Source organism: Sus scrofa, chromosome 1, assembly GCF_054392235.1.
Source record: "Sus scrofa isolate SSC_HxYL_T2T_F1_AM1 chromosome 1, Sscrofa_HxYL_maternal_Yorkshire_Landrace_v2.0, whole genome shotgun sequence".
NCBI lineage: Eukaryota > Metazoa > Chordata > Mammalia > Artiodactyla > Suidae > Sus > Sus scrofa.
The window spans coordinates 160,812,448-160,839,265 of NC_139383.1; the positions used below are offsets into that span (position 1 = coordinate 160,812,448).

The window sequence follows — 26,818 nt, forward strand, 5'->3', positions numbered from 1 at the left end:
GGTAGCTCAGCAGGTTAAGGATCTGGTGTTGTCACTGTTGTGGCGTGGTTTGCTCCCTGGCCCCAGAACTTCCGCATGCTTTGAGATGGCTGAAAAAAATTATGTATCTGGGGAGTTCCCGCTGTGGCTCAGCGGAAACAAATCCGACTAGTATCCATAGAGATGCAGGTTCGATCCGTGGCCTCACTCAGTGGGTTAAGAATCCGGCATTGCTGTAGGTCGTAGACATGGCTGGGATCCCATGTCGCTATGGCTGTGATGTAGGCCGGCAGCTGCAGCTCCAGTTTGACCCCTAGCCTGAGAACTTCCATATGCTGCAAGTGCAGCCCTAAGGGAAAAATAAAAGCAAAAAAATTACATATCCAGCAAAAAGCTTTTTTAATTTTGAAGAAAAAAAAAAGGATCCATGTTTTCCCGGAAAGATAATTGTGGGCATTAGACCAATGAGACCCCTGGTGTTCTATTTGCATGAAACTGGCTGTGGTTAAAAAAATAACCTGTCACTTCTGAAAATGCTTTCCTATTGGAACCCTGTTTTCTTTAGCGAACTAATTTTTAGGCAGAAGCCCTTGGTCAGGCAGCATAATGAATCTGGGTTTTGACATTAATATTTGTATCTTTCATTCTCTCCTTGCTGATGGCAGCAACATCTACTCCCTAGTCAGTGCTTGTGGCTTTCCTGGGGCTTCTATTTTGCAAATCCATGCATCACAGGACAAAGGGACAAACCTCAGGAGTGGCATCAGAGGTACTTTATCATTTATTTTTTGGGCGTTTGAAGGCACCAGTTGCCCTCCAAAAAACCAGTAACCCTTCAGGAAGAAAATAGTATATTGTGTGCTTTCCCTGCTTTGGTTAAAAATATGACAGCTGTTCCATCATATTCTATAATTTTAGATTATCAAGATGCAGGATGACTTTGGATCAGGTATTTCCTATCCTGGATAAAAGTGGATTTCAGTATCGTAAGTCTTTGTTTTTTTTTTTTTTTTTTATTTTCCCACTGTACAGCAAGGGGGTCAGGTTATCCTTACATGTATACATTGTAATTACAGTTTTTTTTCATAAGTCTTTGTTGATATTTGATCACTAGGTTTTAAAGGGTGGCTTGCTAAACTCTCAAAGGTCACCTAGAAACTTGGTGAAGGATCTGGACAAAAAGTCCTCAGCTGTTGTAAGACCAGCGGAGCTTGAAGGGTACTTAGGAAGCCTTCACATTCTACTTCCTGACTTCAAAGAGGTTTGTTCCCACAAATGGGGTTTTTCAAATAAAATGTTTCTACCCACATACTAATTCAGATTTTTCTCTCTTCCTGCATGTACTGTGGGAATTTAATGAGTCTTTAAATTCAAATATGTTAAAAGGGTGCTGTTTACCAGACTCTTCATTGCTCATGTTAATCTGTGTTCACAAAGTCACAAAAATGGCTAAAACAGAGACTGAAGGAGATCCTTTAATTCAGGATATTATGAAGATATCAAAATGTTATTGAGATTGACTGAAACTCTACTATAGGATCAGACATAGAGATGTTTACTCAGTTAACCTAGGCGTAATTGTAGCTGTACACATGTATGAGTGTGTGTGTGTGTGTGTGTGTGTGTGTGTGTGTGTGTATTTAAGATGGACAGAAACTTGGGAAACCGCTGGCGTGTTGTAGGGCTCTAAAGAGGCTTGCACTGCTGTGGGGCTGTGATGCTGTTTCCAGTTCCTCCCAAGAAAAAACTAGGGAAAATCATCCATCTTAGTCTAAGACCAGTTGGTTTTTCTTCATCATCTTAGCTTTGTGTTGTCTATTAGTCTTTCCTTTGTCCAGAGCAATTATATTTCTGAATAATTACCGGCTTGTGTCAGGGCATCCAATACCAGTTGGCCAGTAATTGCTTCTTCCAAGAGAATGAGCCTCCATCTGTGCAGGGTGGTATCTCTTTGTGACTGGGGGGGCCTTTCATCAGCCTCAGAGGATGGGGGAGATAATGTGTTCACTCTGGCTTTTGCCAGGATGGTGACATGGAGCAGGAAAAGGCTTTTTATTACACAGAAGTTACTGAGGTCCTTGATACTCTCTGGGAACCAGGATCAAACACCCCTTTTTATTGGCAATTGGTATTCTAAGTCAGTTAGGTTAGAAATTCATATGGTGTTAAAAAATGAGTTTCCCTTACATAAGGTCATCACATTTTCATTATATTTCATCACACCTGAATATGTGTGTCTTTTCTCTGCTTGACTGTAAACTCCTTGGTTGTCCTTTTCTATCTCAGGACAGTGCTTGAACCACGTTGGAATGCAGGACATTTTAGTTTCTGGTTGTCTCCTGCTGGCGGACTGTGCTGTCATTTACTTGAATGAGGGAAATCATGTTAACAAGCTTGTTTATGTTCTCTGTTCATTAATTAAACCAGTAGAGTCTGGCATTGCCATCAAAGACTGTTTGTCATTTAGATAATTAGGTTTTCTATATTGATGATCAAGTCCTAGATTAAAGATGGTTTGGGAAAATTATTTGGTTTTAAGAAAAACAAGGTTAGCAGATGGAAAACACCTGAAAAACTGAAAAGTACTGATGTATAAATTCTTACCATCATTTTGGAAAGAACTTATGTGTAGTTTTTCTTTATCATCGTTGAACCATACCTGAATGGTAAAAATGCCAGTGGAGTGAGATATAAAAGCAAAGGAGCATTTTCTTCTTTTCTGATTCCCAATTCAGCTATAAAAATTGGTGACAAATAGGAATAGTATGACTTATTCTTCTGAATTCTTTATAGCACAGTCCCGTTTATGGAGTTTGAGTTCCAGAAGGAAAGAAAATGCATGGCTACGTGGAGACAGCTGTGTCTCATCTAATGAAGTAGTTGCATTTTCCTTAGATTTGTGAAGAAAGAAATGGATTATACCTTTTCTTTCCTCCTTTTTTTTTTTTTAACCTAAGGGCAGAATAAAGAGTAGAGAGACAATTAGATAAACCAGTTGTTTCTTTATTGCTATGATATCCTTTATACTTAAAGTATATAATTGTTTCTGTAAGCAATAAATCTGCATCTAGTATGACCCTTTATTAAGAAAATGTCCTGAAAAAGATGGAGAAAACAACACAGTTAATGAAAGAAGTAAAAAAGGTAAAAAGGATGTTTAGACTTCTGAAAAACTGCCTTATTTTGACAGTTTCCTCGGATATAAGACCTTCAAACACAGACATTGATTATATGTGTTGTTTCCCTTCCATGGGCCAGGGTGTGTGTGTGTGTGTGTGTGTGTGTGTGTGTGTGTGTTGCTGGTCTTGAACTGGAGGTTTCAGGAACCTATCCCCACATAGGATAAGAACAACCAGCAATCCTTTTGAATTGGGCATGGCGACCTCAGATGGTCCTGGCTGGTGTGGCTTGGTCATTTGGGGTGGTGCCACCCAGAGGTGACACACCCAGTGAGCATGCCCTCTGACCTCCTGCCAGCAGGGCTGATTTGTTGCCTAGTTCCTTGTGCCTGACTTGTTGTTTCTACTGCAGAAAGTTGATTAGATTCCCACTTGGCTCCAAAGAGCAAACTAAGGAAACACTCAAGTCTAAGGATGGGAGTGTTTCCTGATCTTTGGTTTTCATTCTCTTCTAAGATTCAGACAACATTCACAGCATGGCTATATTGCTTCCCTTTGACCCTCTTTCAGCTTTCTCTTGGACCATCTGCTTAAGTCTCTCCCTCCTGGGAAAACATGGTTTACAGTGCATGTTTTTATTGGGAAATGCATTGGGTGATATTTATTAACCTGCTTAGGTCAGCTTAACTAAGAAGAAATAATTTGTGCAAGCTAAGGGGTTTTTTGCAAGTCCCTCCCCAGCACACAGGACCACAGAGCCCTCATTCCTTGTTGAGCCTTGAGGAGAATCTCTATCCTCCCAGCCTCTCTCCTTCCTACCCTTCCCCTAATAGACAGCAATCACATGATAGGGTAATTGAAAGACCTGGGGGGCTTGTTTTTTAATTCTAAACTTCCTTTATTGTTTCCAAGACTATGAAGTGCAAGATTGGCTGCTCTATTCTCCACTAAACATACATTCTCTCTTCTCAACCCTCAACTTTGTCAGTTAATGATAGCAGTATAGTTTTTTTTTCCTTTGTCATAAATAATTTGCATTGGGACTTTGGATACATGATGAAACATAGAGGAAAAAAAGCTTGGGAAATTACTGGAAGGATATTGATAATGGAGTTTTATTTTGAAAAATTGCTTTGAAATTGTTGAAGAGAAGGCACTGGAGTTCCTGTCGTGGCTCAGCAGAAATGAGCCCAACTAGTATCCATGAAGATGCGGGTTTGATCCCTGGCCTCACTCAGTGGGTTAAGGATCTGGCATTGCTATGAACTGGGGTGTAGATCACAGACACGGCTTGGATCCCTTGTTGCTGTGGCTGTGGTGGAGGCTGGAAGCTGTATCTCTGATTTAACCCCGAGCCTGGGAGCTTGGCATATGCCTCGGGTGCAGCCCTAAAAAGCAAAAAAAAGAAAAAAAGAAAAGGGCACTGGAAACTTGTGTCCCAACTGTGGAAACCACTGGGGAGGTTCAGCTCCCTTTTTGGCGTGACTTAGACTGGGTTCTCCTAAGCAGAGCTGAGACCAGGGCTGGCAAACAGGAGGTGTCTTATGGAAAGTGGTTCCTAAACAGGAACAGGGACTGGGAAATAGAATCAGGTAGTTGGAAAGCCAATCCAAGCTTGTTTTTACCAAGCTGGTCACTGTTGTGTACTCGGGGAGCTAGGCCAACCTGAGCAGCCTTGTAGAAGGTGCCTCAGAATTATCTGAGCCATATAAGAGGGGATTGTGTGTCTGCTGGCTCATATTTGCCACTGGTCAAGTGACACATCCCTCTTTAGGGGCTGCTGTGAGCAAGTTCCCAGCAAACCATACACTTTCAGAGAGCAAGACCTATGCAGGGGCAGCTGGTGTGGGGCACTGTCATTGTCCTCAGTCTGCATCTGCTAGGAGCCTGTTTCTGCCACCATAGTTGCAGAGAAAGGTGGTCTGTAGGCCTGGGAGGTTGAGCATAAGAGGTGTGCGTTATGGTGAACTTGGAGGTGGTTCTCAGAAGACCACACACATCAGCTAGCAAAATCAGCAAACATTTAAGAAAAGGAAGCTGATTGGGAAAATGAAAAGTTGAAGTCATTCACTTTAAATTGAAAAAAATTTTAGAGAATAAATTACTCTTTAGGTGTTAATCTTATGACCAACATAATTTTAAAAAGTCAGTGTTTAAGATGACCCTTTAGTAAGTTACCGTTTGAGCCTAGAGAAGGTGGATAGAGAGAGAGAGAGGTGGGACACTCACAAATTCCACCATTCATGTATCCAAGGAACGAATTAGGACCTATCGTGTGATGAGTTTTGTGTTGGGCATGTAGCAAAGCAAGATTCATTTTACATTTCCCTCCCCACAGAGAGCTCATGGTATATTTGGCCACTTAAGGGCCTGAGGACATGTTAAAATAATTACAGTAGGAGCTGATAAGTGCTTTGTCAGAGATGAAGTGCTCCAGATAGGGTACTCTGAAAGTAGATGAAAAAGGAATGAGCAGAGGTGGCCTAGGGGTAGGGTGACATCCAGAAGGATTTCAGGGAGTGGGAAATAAGTGAGGTCCGATATCACCTCCTTGTTGATCTCCATTCTGGAAGCTCTGACAGTGTTTTAAGTATCTTCCTTATGGCAATGATTGATGATTTGGGTTTATCCAGGCTCTCCCAGAATTATCTATGGGATGAAAGAGTAAGTGAATGAACCAGTTATCCCCAGAGCTCCTCACATTTTGGCGGGGTTCATTTCATTTCACCTGCTGGGTGAGACCAGCCCAGCCCTATTCTGAGCTGGGTTTGGTTCCTCCCCTGCAAGAGACTGTGGGTGACGTGAAATTAACAAAGGACCAAAGTAAGAAAAGAACATGAATGTTGTAAATGCTCTCAGCAAATCCATTCTGTAAGCTCAGAATGTGGAGGGAAGGTGATCCTGAGGGTCTGTTGTGTGGCAGGGGTGAGAGCCCCCTCTGTGGACTCAGCCTCTTCCCCCAGCCTCATGACTTTCTGTCATCTTCCCATCAACCTTGTTCTGTGGGCCTGAACTGCAGCTGTTTGTATCTTGAATTAATTTTAAGTAAATTAATAATCAGAACTGACTCCCTCCCCCTGACAGACAGTTGTGGACATAACCCACCACCTCTGATTGAACTTAATGTACATCTGTTGTTGATTAATTCCTGAGTTTCCATCTCATCCATTTCCCTGTTTTCCCTCCTCTGTATTTGCAAAACCGAAGATTAACCTAGTAATTAGCCTTCTGTCTTCTGCCTCGCAGTTTATCCATTGTAGATCCACAGAGGTTTCAAAATGACTTGTTCCCTGAAATGTGAAACATTAAATGAACTTGTTAGGTGGTTCTATTAGGAAGGCTACCACAACTCAGGTGTCATCAGCCACAGAACAAACATCATCTACAAGTCAAGAAACAGAGGAGTCAGAAATCTTCCTTTTGCTTTTGTTCACTGGAGTATAAACATGGCCAGCAGTGTCAGCTTCCTCCTCTGAAAAGTCTACCTGCCACTGAGCTGGTTTCATGCTGCTGTTAAATCCACGATTGTGGAGCTGGAGGTGTGTTATTCTTAGAAAGTTGTGCAGTGAAGTTCTGGAATTCAAATGTAGACCGTTCTACCAGCTGGTTTCGAATAAAACAGTTACCGTAAATTCTTACCCTTGGGTCCTAAATACCGTCATATCTTGTAATGTCTGGAAGTAAACATTTAGTTTTCTTCTTGTGTTCTGGTAGAAAATTGTAAGATTCTTTCCAATTGTTTCTTTATTCTAACAGTGCCTAAAATATGTTCTATCTTCCCTTCATTTCTAAACATCTATTTTTAGGTGAAAATGAAATGCCCATGGCGGTTGAGAGGACAGCCCCTTGCCTTTCCTCTCTCAGTACTTAACTGCCATGGGAAGTTTTCTGCTCTTTTCTCAGGAACTTGAGGCGTTCATCACAGGGGCTGTGTGAACATGCGTGGCTTAGTGCAAATCCGCCACCCTGATATAAAAATATCTCAGCCCACCTTACTGAAGTGTCACTGGGAGTGTGAGGAATGGCCCTGAGCAAGATGCAGGTCTCAGGAGGCCTTGTTTTGCGAGCCCTGATTAAGATTTAAATCTTATCGACCAGTCAGTCCTCAGAACCAGGACTGACCACGACAAGACCTGAGACACAGGAGACACAGGGCTGGTCAGAACAGAACTGCAGGGCAGGAGGCACTGTTTTGGAAAAGATGGATATGTAAGGGCAGGTGTTCAAATCCACCACCTGGAAAATGCTTGGAGGACAAAGGAACAGCAAAACAGGGGAAGAATGCTGAAAGAAGAGAAGGCTCCAACCTCAGGCTGACACCTCAGCATCCTCCTCTTCTTGGACAGGTGGGCTGGCCAGGGAGAGGATGCCAGGCCTGAATCCCAGGTGTTGCCTGAGAAGAGAGTCTGGGTGGGGACACCTGTGACCATAGTCCTGGCACGTCGCTGTCCAGAAAACCTCTGGAGAGGTGGGCGGGATGCCCTGCTCTACCACAAGCATGGGCTTAGTCTCTTTTCTGCTGTGTGGGGCCTGGGAAAAGTAGTCAGACCCAGTAGAGCATCACAAAGGCAGGGTTTTCTGGGATCCCACCCCTTACTGATCTGAGCTCTCCCCCACATGGAGGAATTCTTTTCTGAAAAAGGGAACTGCTCTAATTCAGAGGGAAGGGCTGTCTCTGAGGACAGAACAGGGAAGGCAGGCACCTTTTCCCTGAGCCCAGAGCCAGTGGTGCAGGTGGGTGGCAAGTGGGTTCCTCCGAATACTTTGATAGTGAGAGTGAGCCACAGGTGTTCAGACGGTCTTGGGACTTCTAAGACCCTCAGAGTGGCAGGTCAGGAAACAGTGGGACACCTCCCAACCTGAAAAGCAGATCATCAACCTCTTAATGAATCAGGACAGGCCCTAGGCAAGGGCAGAGCTCCTGATGTCTGAAGGCTCGGTTCTGCTGCAGCCTGCAATCGCTAGGCTGGTGGATCTCGGCACTTGGCAGCGTTTCTGCTGAGGCTTGTGGCAGTGCCTTGTCCTCTCCCTTCATCCTGTCCCTGTGCCCCAGCCTCAGGCCTCTAGCAGTGTCCTGGGCGGGGACAAATTCATCATCCAGTCCCTACTTGCTGGAGGCTTTCTTCAAGGGCCTTGAGTGACCTCAGAGCTGCCCGTTTCCCAAGGCTGTTGGGATTGATGTTGGAAGTTACACTTGACATTCACTGCCCTGCATCACTGGCTACGTTAGGACGGAGAGAACCACAGCTCTCTGAGTAATTTTCCAGTTTTTTAGAGTCCCTTAGATTAAAGGGCTATTATCAGGCTTGTTTAAGGATCCAAGGAAAAAACAATTTAAATTTGTAGAGTGCTTTGAATTTACCATTTCGGTCCTTGAAATCAGTTTGTGTATTACTGTCCGCACTTTGCAGATGACAGAATTGAAGCCCAGAGAGATTATGACTTGCCAAAAGCAAGTGACATCACAAGGCTGGTGGGCCATAGTGACGTTAGAAGGGAGAATAGATCGTCTTTGACCTCCAAGGAAGAACTGTGGTGGCCTGGCTGGGCCCCAGTTGAGCACTGAGGCTGGAGTCAGATGGAAGGTTGGTGTTTCAGACAGAAGAGGATGCAGAAATGTATGCCATGGTCAGAGTTAGGCGTGTACAGTCAGACCCAGAGGATGTGAGTCAGTAGGTGTGTGCTGGGGGTGGTGGATGGGGTGCTGGAGATTCCTGCTGCTGGCAGCCAGTGCTGGTCCTGGTTGCACCCTCAGCACCCAGGTTCCACGCTGGGGATACTGTCTCCCAGCTGTAACTGCTGCATGACCCACACTGCTTCTTTTGATGTGGTAATAAATCCCTGAAATGGTTATGTTTTATCATCATTAAGACTCGATTATAAGTATGGATAATGAGTTCTCTTCCTCCTGGATTTACTTATTTATTTTTTAAATATGAACTGTGCAGGTCCCATGAATTCAAATTAGCTGAAGATAGTTCTGAATTTTTTATAAGAGGCTTTTCATAAGTAAAAAAATGAATTTCATAACTCAGCTGGTAATCTTTTCACTCTATGCAGAATGGCATTTGAATTTGGCAGGAAAGGAATACCGCTATTGCCTAGATTTCAAAAGAAGATCCTCTTGAGATAGGCTGACTTGAAAAACTCTATAATTCTCTATCGAAGAAATACGTCTTTTTAAAAAATTTTCAATAGATAGTTTTGAAGGAAGTTAAGCTATCATTTGAAAATGTGACAAAACTTTTTACCCAGATCCTGCCCTACTCTGTTAAAAAAAAAAAAAAAAGGTTATACTGTGTCAGATTCTTGGTATATACCCAAAAACAGGCATTCCAGAGGGTTAAGGGGACATGTCTCTAACCCATCACAGATGTGGCTGTTGAAATAGGGAGTGGAGATCAGAACCTTGGAGTAGTGAGGTCAGCTGGACGACATCATGGAGTTGGGCTGCTGTGTTTCACAGATGAGAAGGTGAAACTCTGCAGGCCTCGCCTCAGGCTTTACCACCAACCAGCCAGAACTGGGTTGGAATCCTGTTTCTTCCAGCCCAGAGCTTTTCTCCGTATGGCCCAGTGCCACCCCCAACCCTGCCAATACATCCTGCCCTTCGGTCAGTATCTTGAAAGAAAGCATTTCTAAAGCTCTGGTTGCTACTCACCAGTAGATGTCATTTACTTTCATTGTTGATTCATTAAGGACAATGAAGTGAAAACAGCAATTACACACAGACACACAGGCATGCAATGTATGCACTCATACACACACTCATGTACACACACAACAGACACAGATACACATACATATACAGACACACATAGGCGTGTGATGTATACACACATTCACATACATACATGCACACACCAGACACACAGACATACATACACAGACTCCCATAGGCATGTGATGTACACACACATACATGTACTCACACACACCACACACACATATACACGCGCAGACACACATGGTCTTCTGTGGTCTTTTTCTGTCTATAGGTTGACACAGTCCTGGAATGGCTTATGTACAAAAAAGATAATTTTAGGATGTTGTTTAGGAAGCATGTAGCTTCAGAGCTAATCATCACTATTCAAGGTACTATTAAAAATGGTGTATGTATTTTGCCTAGAGAAGCACAGTCCTTGGAATTTAAATCCCTTGAATTTAGTGCACTCTCTTTACTTACTTTTTTTTTTTTAATGCCACATCCATGGCATATGGAAGTTCCCTGACTAGGGATTGAATCTGAGCTGCAGCTGTGATCTGTGCCTTAACTGTAGGCAACACTGGATCCTTTTAGCCCACTGCATTGGGCGAGGGATCAAACCCACACCTCTGTGGTGACCTGAGCCCCTGCAGTCGGATTCTTAACCTGCTGTACCATGCAGGAACTCCTAGTATGCTCTGTTTAATACTAGTCTCATCAGACAATCTGAAAGAAAAGGTTTCTGTGGTACATTATAGTTGGGAAATATGCCAACTTGATTACTTCTTAAAGGTTTACTATGTACCTTATTAATTAATAGGTTCTGAGAAAAGTTTTAATAAAGACATATATTTAATATTATGTAATTTCATTCTAGTGTTTTTCTGGGTTTTGATCATTATTAATACAACAGATACTTAGTTGAGAGCTTGTCAAGTCTTCCACCAGACCTCAGAAAACAGCTGTGAACAAGACAGACAAGCAGTCTTTGCTCTCATAAATTGATATCATCCAACCTTTATTTTTTCTCCCAAATAACAACAATTAATATCCCATAGGACATGAGCTCCACACCACATACTTTGGGAAATACAGTTTTAAGTCAAACAGCTTCCAAGCAAAGTGTTTTCACGAGAGTGGCTCCAGCCTCGGTTTGAGTTGTGCAAAATTAGAGATAGAATCTTTTAGATAGTGAATGGTACGAGAATTCCTGGAAAACTAGGTAAAACAGGGGGTAAAGCAGAGACTAAATGTCTTTCCTTGTCTCTCTTCATTCGCACACTTTATCACCCTGGGATATCAGTGAGGGAGGGCCGTGTGTGTGTGTGTGTGTGTGTGTGTGTGTGTGTGTGTGTGGCCTGGGAACCTGGGTCACACTCACTGTCCAACGGTGTGATCTTGAGGTGGGTTCTGTTAGTGCCCTTTGTACTTGGGGCCCCCACAATGGTCACGTGGCGAGTAGACCTCAGGGTTAGGGAAAGGTCCCTTGTGCCTCACTGGTTCTATGGGGCTGGTGTTGCTTCACTGAACTTCACTGTCCACTGAGCCACCTGTAATTAGCAATGGCTTCCTTGCCTTTAGGTTCTCTGTTGCCATCTCTGTGTTTCCTAGTCCCTCTTCACTGGATACAAATCCACATCTTCATCTGAGCACTGTGACCACATCCAAATCAGGTTTTAGAAATAAGTTTACCATAACCATTTGATAGAGTGTCCCAGCTTAATTTGTTTCAAACCAGTTTTGCTTCTTACTCCTTCCTCTATCTCCGTCTTGTTGGTTTGCTCAGAAAGCCATATTGTGCTTTGACATTGTCGAAGTGGGCTGCGGACTGTCTGGCAGGCTGCGGTCACTGCCTCCTGTCCCAGAAAGGCAACTGGGTGCTCATTGCTGAAGATAAACTCCAAATGTCCTTGGTCCTACAAATCCTTCAAATCAACTAAATACAAATGTCACTTCTGCAGTTTCAATCAAACCTCAAATGCTGTGCCAGAAATTAATATACTGGAGCTCCAGATGACCAACATTATGAAAAGCATTTATGCATTCTCTGGACTGTGACTACATGTTTAATATCCAATTAAAGAAGAGCGACTTTTGGTTGGTAATGATGAGACAAACAAAGTTGTAATTACCCAGAGAGAAATGGGTGATGCATGACTACAAAATACAAAGCTCAACACTGAGGGAAATTTTCATACCTCTGCCAAATTATTCCCAGAGTCACATTTTGGTTTGGGATTCTATAATTCACAATATTATTCACAGTATTATTCACAATGTACCCTTGCCCATAAAAATTATACCTTTAATATGTGCAGTATTTCCAAGACATGTATTTTTTGAGGAACCACTTGGACAGATAGCAGGAGAGTTGATTTAGTGTGTAGTTAGGAATGAATTTTCCCAATTAGATTGAGACCAGGCTCTGCATCTGGGAAACAGGAGTTAGGGATGGTGCCAGATCTTCCCCCAGCGTCTTTGATTGCCCTTCAAAATCCCAAAAGTTTCAGAATTAGCATCAGCATACCTGTGAACAGCGTCTGTTTAAGCGATGGATGTTGAACACCTGGCTGTCTTTCCCTCTCAGGACACACAGATTGTGGACACACCAGTGATCGGTTTCCACATTTCCCCGACCCCAGCACCCTTCAGAGCCATGATTACCCTACACTATGGGGTGACCTGGGGTAGATGAGGGTGAGGATTTCAGAGTCTTGGGGACTCATCCTAAAGAGTCTATCCTCTGGCTATGGCAGTGGGGTCCTCAAGAGAGCAAGTTGAGGCCTGAAAATTTTGATGCTGTCTCTATGTTTCCATGTTATGAGCACTTAGGTTCCATAGCACTGAACCAAGAGAGCTCCATGTTTATTTTGGAGATGCCAAGGAAGGGAGGGTGCTGAAATAAAGCTGGTCCCTGCTTTATGTCTGGAAGGCTATAAACGTTGACAATCAGAAAGCCAGTGAGCAAAACGTTCTGGGGCCTACATGAGAAGAGAAAACAATAGAGAATCCATTTTGCACCAGGCTTTATGCTAGATGCTTTGTAAACATTTTGCTATCTAATCTTTACAACTCCTTATCAGCTCCATCTTTTAAAAAAATTTATTTAAATTTAAATTTTTATTTTATGGCTGCAACTGGGGCATATGGAAGTTCCTGAGCCAGGGATTGAATTTGAACTGACCTATGCCACAGCTGCAGCAATACCAGATCCTTTTAACTCACTGTGCTGGGCCAGAAATAGAACCTGCATCTACACAAAGACCTGAGCTGCTGCATTTGGTTTCTTAACCCACTGTGCCATGGTGGGAACTCAATCTTTTTTTTTTTTTTTTTCTCACTATGCCCAGGGCATACAGAAGTTCCCAGGCCAGGAATAGAACCCACACAACAGCAGTGACAATACCAAATCCTTAGCCACCAGGCCACCAGGGAAATTCCCATCATCCTGATCTTATATCTAAGCAAATGGAAGATCCATGAGGGTGAAGGGTCTTTGGGGGTTGGGTCTGTGTCCATCAGGCTCATTTTCTGTACAGCAGAGACTACTCTTCACATCTGGAGAATGTTTGGCAGTTTACAAGGTGCTGTTACATTGTTTTTTGAGCTATTCGGTAAGTGAGCTGAGGTACACCATCTGAGATGGAAGGGCATATTCCTGACCCAGGTTCTGGCCCAGGATGTAGATCTTTGTGGATGTGTAAAGGGTAGCCTAATCAGATTTTAGATTATCTTTCTTTGAGTAATCACCCTTCCCTCCAGAAAGTAGAGCTCGGGAGGGAGGATGGAGGCTGTTCTTAACAGGTGGGGTTCTACTGGAGAGATGCCTGTTGAGCTGGAGTAGAGATTACCAGTATCAAGATAAAAGAATGCTAATACCTGGGGTCTTTACAGGGACCACAGGCTATCAGCTGGGTCTGCCTTTACGCCTCCTCAGCCCCTAACAGCTAGCAGAACCGAGGCTGGGAAGTATGCAGTGAACACAGATTAAAAAGAGCAGAGGCAATCACTAGAAACATGACCTTAACTTTTCTTGTCCTATTTTATTTCTCTTTGAACCTTGTATCTTGAGCATCCTTCATCTAAATGCTTTTTGTAACACGTGTGAGATGTCTTGCATTGCAGCGTCATTGACATAGAACATTATGTTAGCTTCAGGTGTACAACATCATGGTTCCATGTTTGCATGTATTATAAAGTAACCACAAGTCCAGTGTAATGCCCATCACACACCAAGTGAGTGACACATTTTTTTCTCATGATGTTAAACTTTTAAAATCGGACTTATTGTGTGGCTCACAGTGTAACTACTCAGCGTTGCTTCTACAGTGGCTGTGGCTCGACCCCGACTTGGGAACTTCTATGTACCGCAGGTGCAGCCACTTGTTTAAAACAAAAAAAAACAAAAAAAAAAAAAAAAGAAGAGTTCCCGTCAAGGCGCAGAGGAAACGAATCCAACTAGGAACCATGAGGTTGCGGGTTTGATCCCTGGCCTGGCTCAGTGGGTCAAGGATCCTGTGTTGCCTTGAGCTCTGGTATAGGTCACAGACACAGCTCAGATCTGGTGTTGCTGTGGCTGTGGTGTAGGCTGGCGGCTACAGTTCCCATTAGACCCCTAGCCTGGGGAACTCCATATGCCATGGGTGTGGCCCTAAAAAGACAAAAAAAAAAAAAAAAAAGACCAACCCCCCAAAAAACCAAAAAACTTTTAAGATCTGCACTTTTAGCAGCTTTCAAATGTACTGTAGAGTGTGGTTAACTGTAGTCACCATGCTCTGTATTCCATCCTCAGGACTTAACTTGTGTTATGACTGGAAGTTTGGACCTTTGACCCTCTTTACCATTTTACCTCCCCTTCCACCCCCACCCAGAGCCGCCTCTGGCAGCCACCCATCTGTTCTCTGCTCGTGATTTTTTTTTTGTCTCTTTGTCTTTTTAGGGCCACTCGTGTGGCATACGGAGGTTCCCAGGCTAGGGGTCTAATGGGAACTGTAGCCGCCAGCCTACACCACAGCCACAGCAACACCAGATCTGAGCTGTGTCTGTGACCTACACCACAGCTCATGGCAATGGCGGTTCCCTAACCTACTGAGTAAGGCCAAGGATCGAACCTGCAACCTCATGGTTCCTAGTTGGATTCGTTTCCACTGTACCACAACAGAAACTCCTGTTCATGATTCTTTTGAGGTTAGAGATGAAATCTTTTGCTTTTTCGTATCACCTAGAGTGTATAGCATAGTTCTTTGCACATAAAAAGGACACAGTAAATAGTTTTTGTTCTATTTGTGAAGTACACTTGTAAATCCAAAGAGTGTGCTTCTGTTTAGTCTTATAATGTGAAGCCTGACTTTTTATGTAAGAACACTTTTCTGATTACAGCCCTAGCAGAGGTTAAGTCACTGAGCCTTGTTTCTAAGAACATGGTACAAGACTTGGGCCCTGCCAATTGAGTTTGATTCTCACTGAGAAAGCCTTGAAGAGCTTTGAGATCACACACATAAGCAAAACCACAACACACACATTTGGTGATTAATTTTCTATTGTAAAGAGTTTTGGACTCTTGAAACTATGCAGAATTGCTTGCCGCTTTTTTTTTTTTTTTTTTTGAGGCAGTCTGTCTCTGATTTCATCCTTTATGGAAACACCATGACTTGGGTTTAAAAATCAGGTGTTCAGGAACCCTAAAAAGTGCAAAATAGTTTCCTACTCATCTTCAGTCATTGAGTGTTTACCTTTGACACGTTACAAGTTTATTTATGGAGAACAAATTATGAGAGTTAATAATGTTTTGTCAAAACCTTGTGTGACATCCTTCCTATTGGGCCCTCGTATGGTAGTTTATTTTCAGCAGCAGTGCACGGTGTGCAGCCTGATGTGCCATCATTATCAAGCAACTCATAGAGTCTGGCGGCGGGTCGCTTGGCTCTGTTAACACTCAGGCAAGTACGAGGCATATTTAATGCGCTTCGTCAACAGATGAAAGTCTTCCTCAGTACAAAGTAAACTTCACTGCATCAGGATTTCAAACACAAATGCATTTCTAACAACTTTTTCTTTTCCTTTTCCTTCAATGTTTACTTTATCTCCTGGCATCAGTTTTATTCAGTGTGTGTGTGTGTGTGTGTGTGTGTGTGTGTGTGTGCATGTGTTCGGTATATATATGGTTAGAAGTTTTGGCTGTGTTTTTTTTAAAAAAACTATTTTTATTTATTTATTTATTTTTGCTTTTTAGAGCCACATAGGTGGCATATGGAAGTTCCCAGGCTAGGGGTCGAATCAGAGCTACAGCTGCCAGCCTACACCACAGCCACAGCAACGCTGGATCAAAGCTGCATCTGTGACCTACACCATAGCTCATGGCAACGCCGCATCTTTAACCCATAGAGTGAGGCCAGGGATCAAACCCACGTCCTCATGGATACTAGTTGTGTTCGTTACCGCTGAGCCACAATGGGAACTCCAGGCTAAGTGTGTTTTAAAAAGGAAGAAGAGAAAGGCAGGCATTTGATCTCCCTGGTGCTGTTTCCTTTCCGTTTCCAGCCGTTTCCTTTGCATTACTGGCAGGCAGGTGGCCTGGACTCTGAGGAACACTGAGCACACGTTGTAACTCTGCCGTGTTCTAGACAAATGACCTTGAGCCCAACACTCAGCCTCTGCGGGTTTCTAGTTTTGTAAAGCTAGGACAATGATATAGTAACATTCACTCTAATATTATCTAATAGATGATCATGCTAGTACCTGATAGATGATTGTATATCATTTTGATGAAATCTATAAGGAGCCATTAATGCAAATACAAGAGTATTGGTTTCTGGTTGCTTTTCTTTCCAGGTTCTGTGCCTTTTGAATGTTTTTGACTTCGAGTTTTTTTGTTTGCTTCTTTCAGTCTTTCTCTGGGAAAGCTCTTTTGCTTGCCTCTTGGTGCATATTGATGCATTTGTGGTTTTGATCCACTATGTGTTTCTGTCTCTGAACCTTTGCACCCAGGAGCTTTTAATTCACGTTCTTTCCTCCACTTCCTTCTCCAACCTGTCCTCCTTCATTCCTATCCTGTTGCTTTCTCCCTACTATAGACTATTGTCTGCCTCTGTCTTATCACAATATTTTTTTCTCTCCTCCACCTCTTCCTTCCTTCTCTTAGCCCCTGCTTTGCAAGTACCAAAAACAGCTAAAATTCCAAAATTAATTCATTCTCCTCCATGGATGCACTTCATCTGCTCATTCTGGGAGCTTTAGTGCCTGTTTATTTTTCCATTGTTGGACTCATCTGTTCACAGGGCTTGACTGGTCCCTCCATCCAGTGACTTCCAGACTTGTGTCCACAGCCCAGGTCACCTCCAGAGCTGCAGGCCTGGCCACTCTCCTGCCCCTGAGCATCTCTCTGGGAACAGCTTGCCAGGACCTCCAGCTCCACACGCCCAAGACAGGCTCCACTTCTTCCTTCCCAAAGACCAACACCTGTGGGCACCCCTTCCTTCCTCCCTGCTGGATGCAATTCTTGGCAACTCCTTAGCCACTCCCAGGGCTTTGCTCGCTGCCCTCCATGCTCCCTGCCGAGGCTTCTGTTCACACGTCACCATCCCTGGACTAGACAGTAGCTCTTGGCTCTCTGGTCCCTGGACCTACTTCAGTATCAGACATTCCCCTTGGCTCCTGCCAGAACCGACATGGCCAAAACCCAGACCTGATCCTTCCCATCTCCTGCCAGAGATCTTACGATGGCTTCCTAATTCCTGGAGCAGAGCTCTGTGGCCAGGGCTGACCAGCTGACAGGCCCATGGGGCAGAAAGTGAGTGTGCATGAGTGTCTGACCTTTTTCTTGGGACAGAGACCTGAGCTTCCTATCAGATTATCAGAGTGCTCTGATGTCCCTAGAGGGGGAATCGCCAGCCTACATGACAGATCTCTGCTCCTTCCCATGGACCAGAAGGGCTTCTTCCACATGGCCCCTGTTACATCCCTGATCTCATGTTCTGCCCCCCCCCCCCATGCTCAGTGTTTACAGCACATTTGCTCTCATTTTGCCTTGTATATGTTGTTCTCTCTTTAGAGAAAGCCTAGACCTTGACTAATTTTCATTTGTCCTATAAGGATTAACTCCAGTAGTTCCCCCAGGAAGGTCTCACTTGAGCCTCTGAATTTGGTAACCTTGCTCCTTCCCCCTGAAGTAACAGCCGATAGGCCTCAGTGTTGAACCTGAGAGGCTCAGTTAGAACAGAGTTAGGGGAATTAGCAAACCAGGTGAAGTTTGAGACCATTCATTCTGCAGGTCCTGGCAGTGCTGTGATCCATGAGATACCATTTACAGTGAGTCAGGGAGGGGGGCTTCTGAGTCCTTGCCCCTCTGCCCCCAGCCCACTACATTCTCCTGTTCCCCACTCTCATTTTCTACCACTGTTGTCATCTGCTGGCCAAGGAGTGAGTCAGGGACATTTATCAAGTGACCTTGCAAATAGAAGACTGTCCTTTATCCAGTGGAAATTTAACTAGAGAGTAGGAGTCACGGTCACCAGGTGTAGAATGTTTATGGTCCATCCTTTGCTGATGGAAAGTGAAACTTTTTGGAGTGAATTTTGGCATCAAATAGTATCAAGACCAATTTCTTTCCCATGATGAGGAGCTTAGCTTCTGCTGGTAAATAACATGAACATTCAGTGATAAAGCAAAAGCACAGAGAGCAATTTACTGAGAACTGCTGAGCATGATCATCTAATACAAACAATCAGCTAAATAGCCTACACCAAGAAAAGCCATGTTATGTGATGGTATTGATAGATCTGATTAAGTATATTCTCAATCCTATTTCCAGCAAGATTTTAGTCCAATTATGATATGATCTTTCTGTATCTTTTTCTAGGCCATTAACGAATCCCTGAGAATTTCCTTCAAATGGGTGATTGCCATCTGTCTTGTTTGCAGTACAGCCACCTCCATGAATTCTAATTTATTTTCAGGGTTATTAGCAATTCTGTGTGTTCTCCAACTAGGATTGCATTATTCTCATATTTGGGTAGGGAGGTTTTCTGCATTGATTGCTGTCTCCGATAGGAAACCATAGAAGGTTTCATTTATTTACGTGCATTTGCAGAGCTGACACTAAGACAGGCTATGGTGAAAGAAGATCAGATCTCATGGAGGTAGCAATTCTAAAAGAAAATAAAAGGAGCATTCTTTCAAGGCTATCTATAATCACCACTATGCCTGAAAAAAAAAAAGACTGCATTTTCTGAACAGCATTAAATTCTGACAGCTGTAAAAGTCACACACATTTATTCTTGCCTCACATCAAGATTTAGTGGACAGGTTTGCTTCAGCAATCATGTTGAGTTGATAAAATAATAGAGGAGGAAAAAAAGGAAACTGTTCACGACTTTTGTAGCTCGAAAGTTAGTGGCTTGAACGATGTGTGCACTTACTTTTTATGTTTTACTCGGTTCATGGAAAAAGCAGTGCCTGAAGTTATGTGTTGTCATGGTGATAACACGATTGGTCTTTACAACGCATGGTTGTAGGTCTCTCCGCACATACAGGTACAGGTACAGGTACTGCTGAGGCCTCTTGGGACCATTACTCCAGGAGCTACAGGTCTTAAGGGATGTGTGGTTGAGGTATTTCCCTGTTAGCAATATTGTCAGTCATTGCACAGTGGGCCTTGACACCAGAGAGTTTAATGCCAGAGGGGAAGGACTCACGGCTTTAGCAAAAGGGAATGGGAATGGAATGTGAAGTAGGCAGATGTGGGTTGAGAAGGAGGAGGAAAAAATTGAATATAAACAAAAATGCTGAAGAAGAAGTCTGAAGTGAGGCTTGAAAAGTCTAGAAGATTTTGGTTTTGGCTAATTAGTTCCATTTTATTTTATTTATTTATTTATTGTTGCCTTTTTGCCTTTTGTAGGGCTGCTCCCGTGGCATATGGAGGTTCCCAGGCTAGGGATCCAATCAGAGCTGTAGTTGCCGGCCTACGCCACAGCCACAGCAATGCCAGATCTGAGCCGTGTCTGCAGTTTACACCACAGCTCATGACAACGCCGGATCCTTAACCCACTGAGTAAGGCCAGGATCAAACCTGCAACCTCATGGTTCCTAGTCAGATTCTTTAACCACTGAGCCATGATGGAAACTCCAGTTCCATTTTATAATTGGTAACTTTGAGTGAAGGACATGTGATGCATTTCATTTGTCACAGTGTTGGTTCTTAGTGACTTTTAGCCTTGTTTGGCATCATCATCTCTTAGGAAAGCCGCATGGCTACTGTGTACCTTTGAAAGTCTAGAGCAGCATCCTCTTTTGATGGGACACCAGAGGGTTTAAGTTGCTACCTGCATTTTGCATGTGAAATGTGCCCTGAGAGGCTTTGAAGTCTTCTAGTTTAGGGCTATGTGAGGAGCTAAGAATGGTTACTTGCTCTCAAAAATATTCTTTTGGAAAACTCTTCTACCATTGCTATTCTCATGAGAAGTCCAGAAGGTTTTTATTCTTTTCTTCCAGTAACTGTGACTTCTCAGTTAATATTGAATTGGAGCTGACATAACTAATATTTTGGAATTGTAAGAAATTTTAATGATCATAGGTATAAATTCCAAAAGAAAAATGATGAGCTGCTTGTTGTAAAAGAGAGAATAATATTTATTTTCTACAAGCACAATGAAAAGGAATGAAAGACATTAAAAACCCACATGATATTTTGACACACCTCATTCCTCACACCCCATGTAACCATCACCCTAGAATTCAGTCGCTGTTCCCATTGACAAGAGTTAGTGAAACTTGACACTTACGGAGTCTAGGTCTCACAACCTGAATCAGTATAATTAAATATAAATCACCCTTGGCCACATAAGCCAAGTGGAGGGGGGAGACTTTTATTTCATAGATTTCTATAAATAAGTTGTTTATAAAAGTGCAGAGAGAGAGAGAGAGTTTTGCTCCAGTTTGGGCTTTCTGCAAAAACCTGTAGCAGTTGGGAGAACCAAGTGAAGCTGGATTTAATGTCCCCATTAAAGTGTTTGAAATTTTTATTCATACAAGAAAAATGCTTTTGCTTAAAGATAGTTTGAGGCAATAAACAACAATAATGGACAAAACTCTGAATTTAAAGCAGGTTTTAAAGAGACTACTTTCCACAGGCAAGTTTGGCAGCATCTTAGAAGAACCCCCGAGAGTTCAATTTAAAATTTATACAAGCATACTGGGCTTCAAGTTCCCAAATTCAGCCAATGGGGAATAGTTGCTCTTATGGGAAGGGATGTAACTATTGAATAACAGCCATCAATAGACGGGAACCTCTTAAGGGGCATGAGGGAGTCAGTCTTGTCCACAGTTCCTAGAAGTGACATGGAAAGCCTGGGAAAGCATGAGGGGCATCACGTCATGTGGAGGGTGTGAAGGGGCGATGAAGAGCTGAGAGCAAAGCAGAGTTCAGGGAAAAGATTGACTTGGGATTCTAAAACATGGGATCTGCATGTGAACCACAGTGACTGTGAGGAAAAGCCAAAGAATGGTGGAATTAAGACATGAGAAAAGAAGGAAATCTCTCAAGAGTATCTTTCCATTTTCAAAGCACATACAAAGGGCTCCAGCCCCACCCAGCTCCTATCATGCACAAGAAGCTGTCCAGCAAGGCCATATGTGCTAGGACAAATCAATGATATAAATCCAAGACACATATTTTTGGCACTTCAAATTTGTAAAAATAAGACATTTGTGCTATACTTTAGCTTACTTCTTGAAGAACCAGCTGGAGAGGGGGTCAGCCCTGCCAGAGGAACCCAATGGTGATTCAACCTGGTTGAAAAAAAAAAATGTCCATCGACAGACGATTGGATTAGGAAGATGTGGTATATATACACAATGGAATACTACTCAGCCATAAAAAAGAATGACATCATGCCATTTGCAGCAACATGGATGGAACTAGAGAATCTCATCTTGAGTGAAATGAGCCAGAAAGACAAAGACAAATACCATATGATATCACTTATAACTGGAATCTAATATCCAGCACAAATGAACAACTCCTCAGAAAAGAAAATCATGGACTTGGAGAAGAGACTTGTGGCTGCCTGATGGGAGGGGGAGGGAGTGGGAGGGATCGGGAGCTTGGGCTTATCAGACACAACCTAGAATAGATTTACAAGGAGATCCTGCTGAATAGCATTGAGAACTATGTCTAGATACTCATGTTGCAACAGAAGAAAGGGTGGGGAGAAGAATGTAATTGTAATGTATACATGTAAGGATAACCTGACCCCCTTGCTGTACAGTGGGAAATAAAATAAAATAAAATGCATCACTTTTGAAAATTAAAAAAAATAAATAAAAAAATGAAAACCCTTTTCTGAAAAAAACAAACAAAAAAAACAAACCCAAACAAGACATATTTGAGTAAATTATCCCAAATCATGACTACAGGGTCCAAGTTGACAATTTTCCTTTAATTCTGATGAGTTTACAAGAAATTATATGGCTGTTTGGGAATTTCTTTGGTAGGTTTCAATAGCACGTGGGAAATAATGTAAGTGAACGTCTCAGAGGCACAAGAGAAGAGTAGAAAAATAGTTTAAACAACCACCTCTAATACTGTTGAATCTCTAATACTGTTGTGAGAGGCTACTCACAATTCCTTGTTGCTGAATTCCAAAGTCCTTTATTGGACCATATTCTATCCATCTTCTGGGAAGCATTCAATATTGTTGCATGTTAAACAGACATCTTCTTGTATTTTGCCTCTGACTCTTCTCACTCTCCCTTGGTGACTGAATCCCTTTGAAGACATCATTCCCTCCCCCCAACTTTATGTCCCTACACCCCCCCTAGATATCTATGCTTCTAGTTCTATTCTCCATGGTAAGATTTGACCAAGTTTTCAGTCACTAATTATCCTATATTTGTTGAAAGCCTAAACACCTAGAGAAAGTGCTCAGCAGAGAGATGCTGAATTTAAGGGTAAGAAGGAGTTGGCTAAGCAAAGAGGTATGTGGATGGCATAGCTGATAGGAGAACACATCTGAAAACTGGGAGGTCTGGGCTGGTACACTGCCAAAGAAATGTGCCTGGAATGTGTTGTATGTGGGGAGGTTCTGCAGGTAGGAAGGGAGAGGCATCTAGAGGTAGGTGGGGATTTACACAGACATGACTCTGCATGCCCTTGTATGGGACTGGGGTTTTGTCATGAGGTTTCAGGGAATTGTTGAGGGATTTTAGGGAGATTTATGATGTGCTTAAATGTTTATGATGTGTTTATGTCTTGAACGAGGGTTAGGATGTGTTCACTTTTTAGAAGATTTACTTTGGTGGCAGAGAGAAGAATGGACTGAAAGGGGTTCATTTTGGAACCAGTTAGAAGGCACTGCAGGATCCAGGTGAGAGGTATTGAAAAGCCCAAACTGAGATGCTGGCAGTGTATGTAAAAGGTAGCAATTTAGAGTGGTATTTAGGAGAGTGAATTGGAGGAAATTTATTATGAAAGGAACTTGGGCGTGGCAAGGGAGATGGAAGGGTCTAGAGTGGCCATCAGTGTTCTGAAGGGGGAAATTGAGAAGATGGTTACACATCTCATCAAGAAAAGGAACGTATAACAAAATTATACACTGAAGAAGAGATGATCAATACAGATCATCCTCAATGGCGCCGTCCCCCAACCCTTTGGTGTGACATCTCGGAAGGAAGGAATCTCATAAGAAATAATATAAGAAAGATCACTGATGGAACGTAATTCTTGTCTTTGAAGCAAAAAAAGATTTCTACAAACATAATCTGTCTCTGTTTATATATCTCTCTCTGTCTCTCCTACCGCACCCGTGGGGGCACACACACACACACACACACACACACACACACACACACACACACACACACACACACTTGCTTGAGAAGAAATAATCAGATTCAGTAATAGTTTCAATGACAGGTCCTTGAGACAAGTGAAGAAGTGGCTGTGTGTATGTATTTAATGGGTCTTCCATAGACCATCTGGGATGCCCACCTACTTCCCTGCCTGTGGAGATGCTCTCTGTGGCACTGGCACATTTGGGGGCGATGAGTAATTTTGTAGATCTGATGTGCATCAAAGATTTGGCTGTCCCAGGCTCAGAGAACTTTGGGTACAGAATGTCTTATGAATTACTGTTTTTCATAGGTCTGACATCTGATCAGTCCTTTCTGGAAGGACAGCTTTCAAAATAGGGAGCTCAGTTGAAATTATTTTCCGTTTGCTAAATCCTTTATATTTTGATGAACTTTCCATTAACACATATTTTTTTGTTGTTGTTTCCTGCAAACCTGTGTATACCATGCCCTCACAATTCTATATATTTTTTTTAATTTTGTGGTTCACTTTATTTTATTTTATTTATTTACTTATTTTTTTCCCCACTGTACAGCAAGGGGGTCAGGTTATCCTTACATGTATACATTGCAATTACAGTTTTTACAATTCTATATTTTTAACAAGGTCTCCATTGACTTATTGATGTAGAATTATTGTCAGTCACTTCTTAGCAAATGGTTTCCAGACATGTCACACTCCTGATGGTGGCCCTGGATGTGCCCCACTTTGTGTCCCTCCCTCCCCTCATGTGTTATGGCTCCCAGGGCCAAGTGATGCCCAAGGGGTGGGGGACTGGTCAACTCAGGCCAGACTGGACTCATGAGTATTATTTTCCTACCACTGAACTCTGATGTGCTTTGTTTACCCATCTCATCATTGCACAGTTGACTCACCTTGAGCATGAAGATGTCTAGAACCATATGTGTTGCTTTTTATACACATTTTCTCCACCCAATGAATTTTAATTCTAGGAGCTGGACTTTATACTTATCTATAGGCTTGTTGCATGGTTCTGACCTGTAGTCTATAAAAATAGCATAACAGGAGTTCCTTTTGTGGCTCAGTGGGTTAAGAATCTGACTAGTATCCATGAGGATGCAGGTTTGATCCCTGGCCTTCTCAGTGGCTTAAAGATTGGGCGTTGCTGCAAGCTGCATTGTAAGTTGCAGCTCAGATCCCATGTTGCTGTGGCTGTGGTATAGGCTGGCAGCCGCAGCAACTTCTATATGCTGCAGGTGCAGACCTAAAAATAAAAAATTAAAATGAAAAAATTTAAAAAAGCATAACATAAAATACGATACAACATTAAAGATAAATATATAATTTATTATATTAAATTATATCCAGTTTTTAGCATACTACATATTTAACATCCATTATGTTAAATTATAAATTACTAAAATTGGTAAATATAAACCAAACACAAATAAAGTGATACACACCCCAGCACATATGTGCATATGTTTGTGCATGTGTATGTGCATGTATTTGGGGAAGAGCAGAATTTGATAAGAAGGGTGCTGGGATATTTTGCTCTGGCCAAGTGAGGGCAGGAATCCTGTTTAGATACTGATTTGAGGCAGGTGTTTTGTGGGCAGGGCAGTGCTGCTTATAGCCCAGCCCTGGGGTCCTGGGTTGCCCCCATACCATGTGTGAACACAGGCATCCCATGGGAGGAGGCAAATGGAAGGGGGGCAAGGAAGAAGGGGGTACTTGAAGAGAGTGAGTGGGGGGAGGGGCAGGAGGAGCCCAAAGCTCAGGCAAAGGCTTAGCAGGAGAAAGGCCAGGGTTAGGTTCAGACCCAGCCAGGCACTTGTCCTGGCACATCCCACAGTGACCCGAGCCCTGACTCTGAGTCCTTTCACTGGTAAAAGGACACTGGGGTCAGTGTCCTCTGTGAAGCATGGCTGCAAGGGCAAGAGATCCACTGTGCACATGGCCCTGTGCATGGCAGGGCTCCCTGTCATGTGGTGGCTGGCACTCCTCAGTCACCCATCCTGGTGTGAGTCCCACTTACTGGCTCCATGACCTTGGGATGCCAGTTAACCTTCCTGCATGAGAGTTACCCCATCTGCAGGCTGGGGTAACCACAGACCTCCATTGCTGCGCTTTTGAGAGGCCGGAACAACAGGGCTGCAGTGAGCCTTGCCAAATGCCATGTATAGCAAGCACTGGGAAAAGGTTAGTTGTGTTAAGAAGCAGTAGTGATTAGTACTATTTTCTTATTTCCAATATTGCTTCTGACCTTCCCTGGGGTTAAAGGATGTTTTTAATAAGTAAAAAGTTCTAGGGATGTTTGTTTTAGATTTTTTTCAGTACACTTGAGCAAAAACAGAACTGCAGTAGATTTTTTAAGCTATGTCAATACATCAGCCTAAAATGTCATCTTAGCAAAGAATCAATCATTCCACTGATCACATCCTAGAAGTTTTTTTAGCAGAAGATCCTGCATACAAATCCAAGTATATTGTGGATCTGAAAAGTGAGTTGTATGGAAAGCACTGTGCTCCTTTCAGTTGTGCTCTGAAGAGGAAGGGCTTTGAGGGGGCCTGAGGTTCCCAGGAGACACAGCTTCCTGCAGACTCAGCACCAACCCCCTGGACAGAGCAGAGGCTCCCTTTTTCTCCAGGAGGCAAATTGCTGTCAGGAGCCATCACACCACACTGGCCAGTGGCCGCCGTGAGCCGGAAAGACCCCTTATACTTGCTCTAGCTTTTGGGTTCTATCCCAGTGCCATTTTGGGGAGGTATTGTCACATTGAATATGACCTTGCTGCTGTGGTTTCAGAGGCTGTTGACAGCTGTGGCTTCAGTGTTTTTAATTTCCTCTTGTCTCCGTAGTTCTGGTTTGAAGCTCAGCCAGGGGAACAAGCCTCACATTGGTGCATCTGTATCTTTGCCAGGCCACCAGAGGCCCTCGAGTGACCCAGTGTCAGGAACCTGCTTGTATCCAGGATGGTGATCTGGGAGATGAAGATGGGTTGTTGACTAAAGTAGGAAAGGAATCTGGCTCAGGACCCGAGACTTTATCTTTCAATCTTAGGTTGTGTCTGATGTACCTCAGCAGCTAAGCAGTGTGGGGGAGACAGTAATAAATCAGACCTGCTTCCTTCCCTCAAGGCACGTACATCCTGGTCGGGCAGTGGGAACCATCAAACAGAGGCCTGATGGCATGAAGTCAGTGTGC

General features: G+C 43.1%; 1 long non-coding RNA gene across 1 annotated transcript in view; it reads left to right on the forward strand.

Annotated features, from left to right (window-relative positions):
* The first annotated feature begins 650 nt into the window (after positions 1 to 650).
* LOC110261590 (uncharacterized) overlaps positions 651 to 26,818 on the forward strand; it is a 45,025-nt gene continuing 18,857 nt past the window's right edge. Inside the window, exons 1-2 of the long non-coding RNA XR_014815801.1 lie at positions 651 to 748; positions 898 to 965. This is a non-coding gene — a long non-coding RNA (uncharacterized LOC110261590). The remainder of the gene's footprint in view (positions 749 to 897; positions 966 to 26,818) is intronic.